The sequence below is a fragment of the Vidua chalybeata genome, chromosome 1 (assembly GCF_026979565.1).
Source record: "Vidua chalybeata isolate OUT-0048 chromosome 1, bVidCha1 merged haplotype, whole genome shotgun sequence".
Classification (NCBI taxonomy): domain Eukaryota; kingdom Metazoa; phylum Chordata; class Aves; order Passeriformes; family Viduidae; genus Vidua; species Vidua chalybeata.
Window position 1 is genome coordinate 83,715,169 of NC_071530.1, and position 11,337 is coordinate 83,726,505.

An 11,337-nucleotide genomic window follows, 5' to 3' on the forward strand; every position below is an offset into this window, starting at 1 on the left:
TCATTTTTTGGATGATAGTTTGATTTTTAGCCTGTGAACTAGACGTCATTTTCTCTTGTGTGCAACAGCTAAGAGACAGATTCTCATTGTCAGAAAAACAGCATAGATTTAATAACTACATGTAGTTCTGATCTTTGACATACACAACTGTCCTGTGTGGGCCAAAAGCAAGAACACTGTTAGATGACTGATGGCTGGAACACCTTTGAGATGTATCAAGGACTGCTTTGCTATACTTATGTTACTGAACTGCAAACGTGGCAAGAAGTCTGTAAAAGACAAAGCTTGGAAATTCAGTGAAGGGATCAGAAATATTTTTTCAAAGTACATCAGCAGCAATGGAAAAGTAAAGTGTTCTTCTGATGGACTGAGTCCCTGATTTTATCGTAGAATTTTTATCCTACCTAGAAGTGCATGCTTCATATACCAGAAAAGATCAGAATTTCTACATGGGAACCATTCATTATTTTAATGGTATGTCTAAGGGATCGCCTTTTGGATCATGTAACTATGAGTTTTGGATCATGTAACTATGAGTTATATTGTTGGTTTATGTGGTTTTTTTTCTCCCAGTTCTATAAAAGAAACCAGACCTAAAATGCCTTACGCCATGGGATTATCTAAATGAATACTACTTACTCAGCTGAATTTGGGTTCACATACTGACAGTTATTCTTAAAGCAAAATTTTTTAAGCGACCAAGGTATCCACCCTACCCTGAAATCTGGCATTTTTTTCATGTTACTTCTCTGCAATAGGTTCAGAAAGACAAGTGAGCAGATTTGTGATGTGAATATTGATTAAATATTAATCAATATGTTTGATGGAAAGTTGAATATGAGTCAGCAGTGCCCTGGCAGCCAGGAGGACCAGGTGTGTCCTGGGGTGCATCAGGCACAGCATCACAGCTGGGCAAGGGAGGGGATTGTCCTGCTCTGCTCTGCATGAGGGCAGTCTCACCTCAGGTCCTGTGTGCAGTTTTGGGTGCCACAATATAAGAAAGACATTGAGCTATTAGAGAGTGTCCAAAGGAGAGGAGCAAAAGTGGTGAAAGGCCTTGAGGCAAAGCCGTATGAGGAGCAGCTGAGGTCATTTGTTCTGTTCAGCCTGGATGAGACTGAGGGGAGACCTCACTGCAGTTACAGCTTCCTCATGAGGGGAAGAGGAGGGGCAGACACTGATCTCTGCTCTGTGGTGACCAGTGACAGGACCTGAGGGAATGGCCTGAAGTTGAGACTGGGGAGGTTTAGGCTGGATATTGGAGAAAAGTTCTTCACCCAGAGGGTGGTTGGGCACTGGAACAGGCTGCCCAGGGCAGTGGCTGCCACACCAGCCTGACAGAGTTCAAGAAGCATTTGGACAGTGCTCTCAGGAACATGGCATGACTCTTGGGGATCGTGCTGTGCAGAACCAGGAGTTGGACTTGATGATCCTTGAGGGTCAGTTCCAACTGAGCTTATTCTGAGATTCTGTGATGCTGTTAACCGTAAAACTAAATGAGGAAGGGAGTTAAGGAAACAATTTTTCAACACTTATTGTGCTATAGAAAAGAGGGGTACCCATTGAAAAGTAAACAAGTCTAAAGCAAACCAAACCCATTGATGTTTAGTATTATTCATACTTGAATGGTGGGAGGTTTGTTTTGTTAGTTTGGTTTGTTTGGGTTTTTGTTTGGTTGGTTTTTTGTTGTTGTTTTGTTGTTGTTTTTGTTGGAGTTTTGTTTTTAAAAACAGTTAAAAATTATAAAAGTAATGTCAGAGACTAATGTCACAGACTTTGCTTCAGGGTGTCTCTAAACTGCAGACTGCCAAGAGCAAGAGTCAGCACCATGAAAACTTTATTCCATTTTTGGTCTGTTGTTACATTTTCCCCTTAGCAATCCTTTATATGCTACTGTAAGAGACAGAAAAACAAAACTAGAAATGGATCTCTGGCAGTTCTCTTAGGTAAACTTGTCTTGTGAATTTTGGGGTTACATGTAGCCTCTCATTTGCTGTAGATGTCAGGCAAATGTTCTTCACCTGGAGAATGGTCAGGCACTGGAACAGGCCCCCCAGAGAAGTGGTCACAGCACTGGGCATGACAGAGCTCAACTAACATTTGGACAATGCTCTCAGGCACACGGTGTGATTCTTGGGGATGGTCCTGTGCAGGGCCAGCAGCTGGACTTGATGGTCCTTGTGGGTCCCTTCCAACTCAGGTTGTTCTGTGATTCTGTGATTCTGTGAATATGTCTCTATTACACAGGACACTTTTCACATGCACCATGGACCAAAAGCAAATTCAGAGATTCCCTGGAGCTGGTGGAAATTGACATTTTTTAAAACTGAAATTCCTTTTAAATTAATGATAAGAGAGGGAGCTAGACCATTTTCCAGGACTCTCTGGAATTAGAAAGATGCAAAGCAGAGCTATTTCTGTGAGAACTATGTTATGGATTCTAAATCCCACTGAAAAAGTATGAATGATGTATCAAGCAAGGTTTATGAATCCCTTAACTTTGTATAATTTTATTTAAAGCTAATGTTCCTCTTTTTAGTTTCTCTGTTTACTTAATTTAAAACCAACAGATTTATTCTTCTTCCAGTTCTTTCAGTGTAAAAATGAAGTTACTCCACATCCTTTCACCCCATCTCTTATTCAGACCAGTTTTACAGTAGATCAACTTCTGTATTTTGAAATTATACAATAAGAACAAAATTAAATGACAACAGAATCATGCTGATGGGCTTTTCAGAATTAGAATTTTCAGACATTGAGAAACAGCTCTCGATCCAAAACAAATTGAGACTAAACTACTGTGCCTGCTCAAATTTAAATAATTAATATATAAAGTTGTCCAAATAGGGAAATTCAGTGATTATTCATGTACAGGAACAAAAGGTAACATATATAGTTATGTAAGTACATATAAAACTTACATGTATATATATATATATATATATATATATATATATGTACCGATATAATAAACTTGAGTTAACTGAAAAGCTTCTTAGGAATGAAACACACTGTGTTTTGTAGGACTCTGACAGACTTATCAGGAAATAACTCATGTACCATTTATAAGGATAAAATGATTATACAGATAGACCCATCTATTATAAGCTGTTTCATATTTTCTCTGATTCTCTTTTGTTTCTTATCCACATAAGAACTGTTTTATATACTGATTGAAAGTTTTAGAATTTCTGGGGTTTAGCTTGTACTTGAGAGGCTGACTGCAAGTATTTAATTTCTCAGTTATTCTGTTGCTTTGTTTTACAAAATTTTAGGATGCTCTTTTTTTTCAGTATGAAAGGACAGTCACAATCTTACCACACATATATTCCTTCTATGCATATATTAGGGGGTGGTGTGTATGAAAAGCAGTTAGTTTCCTGTAAATCTAAATTCCTATGTTCATTTTCTCTCAATTGGTACAGGCCTATTCCAATGTTTGCATTTGGAAATAAAAATTGAAACATTATCTTTTTCTTTGTTCTATTTGGGCTGCTTAGAACATCAAAAATTCTGGTTAATGCAGTAAAATTCTAAGATCCTGAACTTAAGAAGCAATTTTTTTGAAGAGTTTTTTCCTCCATTCAAAGTATATTTTAAAAACCTCTTATTCTCAGCCAGCCCAACAGCTGCTCAAAAACTTGAAAGTACAATTTCCAGATCTCAGTACAAAAGAGCCACTATGCCAGCTGAAGAAAAATGGTTTGCTAATTTTAAAGTTGTAGTGACTTTAAATTAACTTTCGTGCAGGATTTAATTTTTCATAACTCTATACATGGATTGGAACAATCTGTGAACAAAGCTGCTTGTTCAAAAAACAACTGGGTTTTAATGCTACAGAAAGGAAAGTGTTTATTGCACTTTCTGGGCTTTTATTGTAGTCATTATATTTGAATACATGTACCTAGAAAGACTTTTGGGGCGCAAAACACCTTCTTAGTGAGTGTATGTGTCAAGAGCTAATGTGCCTGAAAGAGAATTTGGTTGTTCTAACTCTCACAGATAGTGCAATGAAAGATAGGCTCTCTTCCTACAGATGTTATGCTTAAACAATTGCATTTATTTATTTTAAAGCATCCCAAGAAGAGGAATTTTATTAGTCTTTCCTAAAACTTGATTCATAATTCATCATTTCCAGTTTTTCTTTCCTACTACCACACTGAAAATGAAATGATGTATCAAGCAAAGTTTATGAATCCTAATTTCTCACTGTAATGGAGACTTGCTATGACAGGGATTAGAAGATTCAGTAGTCACATAAAAACCCAGGTATTTTTTTACTGTGTAGAGAGGATTATACCCATTGTTAAAGAAGGCCAAATTATCAAATTCTTCTTTTTACACAGCAAACATTTAATGAGCTAGAAAGTTTAAATAGCTTTTTGTCTGTTTATATTTTCTTTGAATAATAAAAAAAAAGTATCACAGCTCTAAAATAAGAAGTGTCTCCATGGTATTTACCAAGTTGTGGTGGCTGAAGTCCTTTGATTACCATTTTTCAAAAATACTTTTTCCCAAACCTAACTTATCCCTATACAAAGTTAAATCAGGGAATCATAAATTTTCTTCTCTTACTGAAATGGTTTTTGCCCTCCTGCTGCTGACTGCAGTACACCTGAAGTTGCCACAGAGCCAAGAATCCCTGCCACCATAGTTTTTTTTTTTGCTACTGAACCAAGGTTGGCATAGCAACTTGGGATAATACTCAAGCAATCTGCCCTAAGGGATTTAACCCTGTCAACTGGAAGAAGTCTGAGGTCTCCATGGTTTTCTGTCCTACACAGATGAAACTGCAGTTTGAGTAAACAGAAGCCAGAGGAGTGAAGTGGGCAATTTTTGTTAATTGTGAATCAGAGGTTTTATTCTGTCAGATCAGATTAGGTTCAGTACTTAGATACATGACAACACTCCTGACTGTGTCTGTCATGCATCACAGACTGGGCATCAAAATATATCAGTTACAGTGCAGGGCACTCAGATAACCTGAATATATACATCCAAAGGGAGATTAGCAGCTTAAACTACAAGGACATCGCCCACAGCCTTAAATATAAACAAAACCATTTTGAGGCAAAGAATGCTAAAAATTCAAAGGGCAAAGTCCATCATCACATTAAGAGCAAGAACACAGGGCAGTATTAGATAAAAATCACATAAATGAGAGATGCTCTACCATGAAGGTTGGCATGTAGAGGATTAAGAATGAAGAACCACTATGATATAAATAGTATTTCAGATTGTGTAATAGGAAAATATCAGACCAAGGACAGAGTTCTGATAGATGCTAGTACAGACTAAGGGGAAAGTAAATAGGATAGGATTTGCCTTGTAAAAGGATTAATTGTTCACAGTCTAAATTGTAAAATTAATAAGAGATTTAACAGGCTTATAATTTAATCATAATATTCTTCTTATTTTATGTAAAAAATGAAATTACAGTAAAGGGTAATTGAGACATACATAGAAGGAAACAAAAAAGCAAAACTTGGGTTCCCTGCTCAGACTTCAAAAGATATTGTTGATGAGCCAGTCATGATCTCTAAGCAATCCTTATTATTTGAGAAAAATAACAAATATACAAGTAACCCAACATACTCCATGTAGAAACAATGATATGAGGTTTTCGTGCCATACTAGATGGTTCAGACAATGACATCATTAGAGACATCTTTCTGAAAAGGAATTTTGATATTCTTAAGATCAGTAGGCCATCCTAGCTAGTAGTCAGATTTTTTACTGTACTCTATAATGCAGAAAGCAGCATACTATACATTTCCAGTTGCACAATACTATATAATGGAAACAAATGCCTTTTACAGGTTTCCATTTTTAAACTTGAACCATGAAAACTGCTAGGAATTCTACATGTTAATGCATTTGCCAATATGATTAGTCATTTTCCAATGTAAATCTTTAATACTTTTTCTCAAAGTTTACTAACCAGCAGGTTTATTAGTAGTTTACTGGGGCAAAATTTTATATGTTGCACATGTTTCTCTCTCTTCACATTTTTTTTATTTCCTCAAAGTCACTTTGTTCTCTCTTGGAGCAATGGAAAAAAAGCCCTATGCATCCATAAGTAACAAAATTATCGTGCCATCATCATCATAGCCTTTCAAGGTGGTAAATTCTATCATATCACTGTAAATTTCCATGACAGTTTTGTAAGCATGTATCATAGAATACAGAAGGGCGTCTGATAGAAAATGAAGGCTGAAAAAATATCTGCATCTTTTCTTTTTCATTTCAAAATAATGGCCTTCTCTTTAACTGAAGTGCTTTGCTATTGTTCTTATTTGTTCATATTTTCTCCGTCATAAAAATATTATCTTAGATTAGATGATGTTCCAATAAAAGAACATTAATATCAGGCATTTTAAAACTGCAGGATTTAAAAAATGCAGGATTGTATTTAACCAAATTTGTGTGGGGAAAAAATTAAAACACACCTTAAAATAAAGATGTTGCCCTGCATCTCAAAAGAACACTGGAGCCAAGCTTAGTATACTCACAATGTCCTCTCCCAGATATAGTGAAAATATTCTTTCATAATACTAAATTGTTTGGAAACAGAGTTGAAATAAAACATTTAAATCTTACCTTTTATCTTTTGAATTTCACTGAGCCATTCAAGTAGTAGTTGTGTTTACAGGTATTAGAGTCAGAAGAGAGGAAAAATACACTAATAATATGAACTTTTATACCACTTAGAGCCATTATTGAACATTAAATAATATTATAAACTAATAAAAGAAATCTTTAAGTTATTTTCCAGAATTGTTTCACCTTTAGAGAAAAATTTAACTCTCAGATTTTCCAGTAATTGTATTTTTTAATGAGAAAATAAAGTGGTAACTTTGTATTCTGAAGTTAGAAACATGCAACTTAGAAAGCAATACTTTCTTACCTCTTCCTATTTTTTTTTTTAAGAATATAACATAAACTTCAAGCTTCAAGTTCTGTGAACATAACAAATTAGATGAAGTTGGAATACCTACAGTAGAAGAAAGTAATATTTTGAAGTAAACAGTCCTACAGACAAGTGGAAGAGTAGAGAGAATGTTGTTATTATTACAACAATCACAGAAAATAATTATCTTAGTTTCATGAAAATTATGAGCAAGAATCCAAAGAAATATTTAAAAAATTTAAAAATTCTGGGGGATGACCTAATAAGCATACATCAGTCAGTCCAGAATTGTAATCAATCAAAACACTTAAAATTATTTAAAAGCATCCAGTAACAGGGGATTTGATAATGAAGAGCCTTTTCTTTTAAAAATATTTTCACTGAACTTATGACTTTATATTTAAAGAAAAACAGTGGAAATAAAACATATCCCACTATTTTTAAGTTGTTTTGTCTTGGTGCCACACTTAAAAACTCTTTAAGAGTTGAACTTGGAAGACAGAACAATGACATTAATACAACTACTTAATTTATAAGAAAAAACCAATCAGCATACTTTAGGTTAATCTACACTCTTTAATAGTTGTTTTCTTCAATGGATATCCAGTTAATATCTGCTCAATATCTTTGCAACCATGACTCATTGCAGCAACAAAAAACAATGCCAAAGACCTAATATCAGAAAAACACCCTTATTCTAAATAACACTTAAGTTTAAATTTAATTTTAAATATATTCATGTTTCAAAAAAGACCTGTCACATTTTAAATTAAGGCTGTCCATAATGAGGAAAAGGGGAATAAGCACTGTCCAAAATGTGGATAAAATTCAGCTGCCTTGTTACAATGCCCCCAGTCAGCAGATCAATCCATAAATACATCAATCCTCAATGAAGCAATGATCTTGGGTTCTGTCAAGACTGTGACCTTCTTAATTTTTTCATATGATGAAATATAAGGTATTTTATTTCTGCTGTAATTTGTGTTTATTTTAAATAGGAATTAAAAACATTTCATAAAGATTGCAGAGATTTGCAACATGTTCAAGGCTTCTGGAAGAAATCTCTCATTTAGTGCAGGTGGCATTCTAGTACAAGCCAGGTCTGGGGTTCTCTGACAGTTTCCTGAGGTGCAGAACTGGAGCCAGCAGAAAGATAAGGACAGCGTTCAGCCTCTCAGCATTTTGTGTTCTTTGTCTCCACCTTCTGCTTAGAAAGAATGTTAGTTACAGGGAGTTAAGGCATTGTGATTTCTAATTCGTTTGGAGAAATCTGGGAAAGAAAATAAATAAAAATGGAGGAGAATCTCTCAAATACAAAAGGCAACAATGAAATACTGAACATATCATCAGTAGCAATTATTTTAAGAAGGCAGGCTAAATAGCTAAGTGACACCAGATCAGTGCTTGTTGCTAACTTAGATTCAGTAGTCAAAAACTAAAAGCAACAATAGTTACATGAACTGGTTACAGATTGAGATATTTTCTGGGGACAAGAAGAAATATGAGGTCAAATCACAAATTGAGTTTGATTTATCTTTATTTAAACAGTAATTAAAGTAATAATGGGTAATCATTAAGTCATCCCTTATATTACAAAAATTGCAATTGTACTTCTCTACAGTGTTGTTATGGAAAACAGAAGCAAGGCAAATTCTCTGGCTCTAAGGACAAGACAATCAGGGTAAGTTAAACGACTGCCTTACCTATACTTGTCATGTCAGAATGTCAGCAGAGTATGCCACTGAAGATACCTAGAAAGTAGGAAGAAATTAAACTTAACTTGAGAAGGAAAGACAAAAAAAAGAGACAGAAGATACTGATAAGAGTATCTCATAGGTGGTGGATTTCTGTGATTAAGTTTAATTTACTTCACAATATTTTTTTGTTGTTGTTATGTTCCACTTTCACTACTTTCACAACTTTAAGGAGCAAAATTTTTTCAGATAACTTTGTTTTCCCCAAAGACTTCATGGAATAATTAGAGGCTTTTTATTGAAAAATAAAATAGATTAAATTTTTTTCACTGTAATATTTATGTCTTTTAGAACTCTGCTGCAATGGCAGAAACAAAATTAATGTTTCATTAAAATTCTGCTCCCAAAAGAACTTGAACAGATTCCCCATTGACAAAAATCAGCATATGTTCTCATTTTAATAAAAGCCTACTAATTTCTAACAAGTAACAAAACCTACCTGAAAAACAGCCTGTTTTAAAAATCCATCTGCCATTATTTTCTGTCATGGTCCATAAATATTATATGAACTGTCAAATTGATTCATGTATCATAATTGAAAGGGAAAAACATAATCCACCAAAACCAAGTAAGTTAACAAAAGAAAAACTGAAAACAATGGTATTAAAAAGAGAGTATTCAAAGTTTATCAAAATGCAATGGTATAAATGTATCTAGAAATGTTAAGCACTGCAAACTGATAAGGTATGAGAAGATGTACATTACATAATTTGTAGGAGGTTTAGGAACTACTTAATGCAAAAAGAATTTTTTTTTTTTTTACAATAACACCTTAAACCCAAAGATGGAGCTCTTGAACTGTTTATTTAAAAAGAACCAGAAAAAGTGAAAGCAATACAGTTACAAAGGAAGATACTGTAGAACTTATGGTAGGCTATATTGGGGGAAAGTCAGTATAAATGCTCTTTCATGTGCGTATACATTTCACTTGCATAGCAGCTATTTCACTCTGCAAATCTTCCTGTCCACAGATGAATTCCAACTCTCAAGCACTCATTTCCTCACATTTGAGATAGTATTTCAAAAATTTTTCAGAAGTTTTTTTTAGATTTCTTACTGGAATTCCTTTGGAATTGAAATGGTACTTGCTGCAGCAGTGTTTAGTAGAAATGATTTTCCCATTCCTTCTCTCTGTTTAAAGAGTACATGGGACCAGGTTAAAGACTCCCATTTCATGGGAAAAAATAAAGTATCAAGAAGTCAGTAAGTCCCACAGAGAGAGCCACAGAAAATGAAGTACAAGGGAACTGCTTTAACCACATTTTAAAGTCATTAAATATATTATTCCATCTCTTCTGTCTGAACCCATCCTTAAGAAGCAGCAGGAAAATCCTTTGTTTCAGTACTCTCTGAGAAAAAATAAATGCATTTCTGAATTAACTCCCTAATTAAATTTTTTTAATCAGCCAAATACACTAGAAATGCATAGGGTCTGATTCCTCATTGGCTTGTACTTTTGCAGGCATTATACAAAGTATAAACAACAGTTCCTTTTGCAGAAGATCACAAATGAAGAAACACAGTTTACATAGTGATCAGACACATAGAAGTTTGGGGCAATTCACCCCCAAGCCCAGGGTAATTCAAACCTCCCAGTTTTATATGACCATGCCCTCAAAGGGAACATTTGACTTATAAAATATCAGTTGTTTGAGGACTCCTTGCTCAACTTTAAAATCAGACTGAGTTAATTCAACAGCTTTGCTAATAATTTATGACATGGAAACAGGCCAGAAGAGCCTGAAGTGAGTTAAATTCAAGTGTAAAATGCATTTAAAATCTACTTGGGCAGCAGTACAGACACTACTTAAACATGGAGAAATTCTTATATTTCTAAGGGGCTCTGCATATTGGAGAAGAGTCTCAATTCAAAATGAGAAATAGCAGGTGGATTGTTCCCACACAGGAAAACAAACCTTCCTGCTCCACCCTGGGGAGGAAGTTACAACAGCCTCAGGTAAAGAGGGGTCTCTTTCCACTTCCTGTCCAAAGGAGGAACCAGGATATAGCAGACCAAATTAACATTATTCCTATGCCCATTGATTTGAAAGGAAATGCCATTCACCCCCTTAAAGTTTCACATCAAGTACATCCTATTATTTCATAAATTTTTTTTTCTGAATCTTTCAGCCTTAAAATCAGCATAAGAGCTGCAAAATCAAGTATCTTCACAATAATTTCTCAGAAAATTAAATTTAGTCTGAACCTTGCATTGGCAGGAAACAATTTAGAATGAGCCTTAAATAATTAAACAGTCAATTTATTAATTAATAAATTGCTGTATTATTATATTATAATGTTAAATTGGCACTGTTTCAATTCATTTATTTAGAAATGAAAATTCTACAAAGTTATAGGAAAATATTTAAGTCATGGTGACTGCTAAAAGTTTTTTTGAAGTAATTCTATTTGGGATAGTTTTTGTAAAGAGATTTCTGTACCAAAAGATTATATAAATAGCAATTATATTTACTTAAATTATTTTTCTCAGGCATGCTAATAGTGAAGATTGGTTTTCTAGATCCAAGTATTTTAATGACAGCTGGCATTTCTAAACTGCCTATTCATGGTAAGTGCTGTGCAGAAATATTACTATATCTATTACTTGTAGTTTTACAGTCATACAGGGGAAATAATTTGAGTTTCCAATCTGTCTCAAATATTTAAGTATGA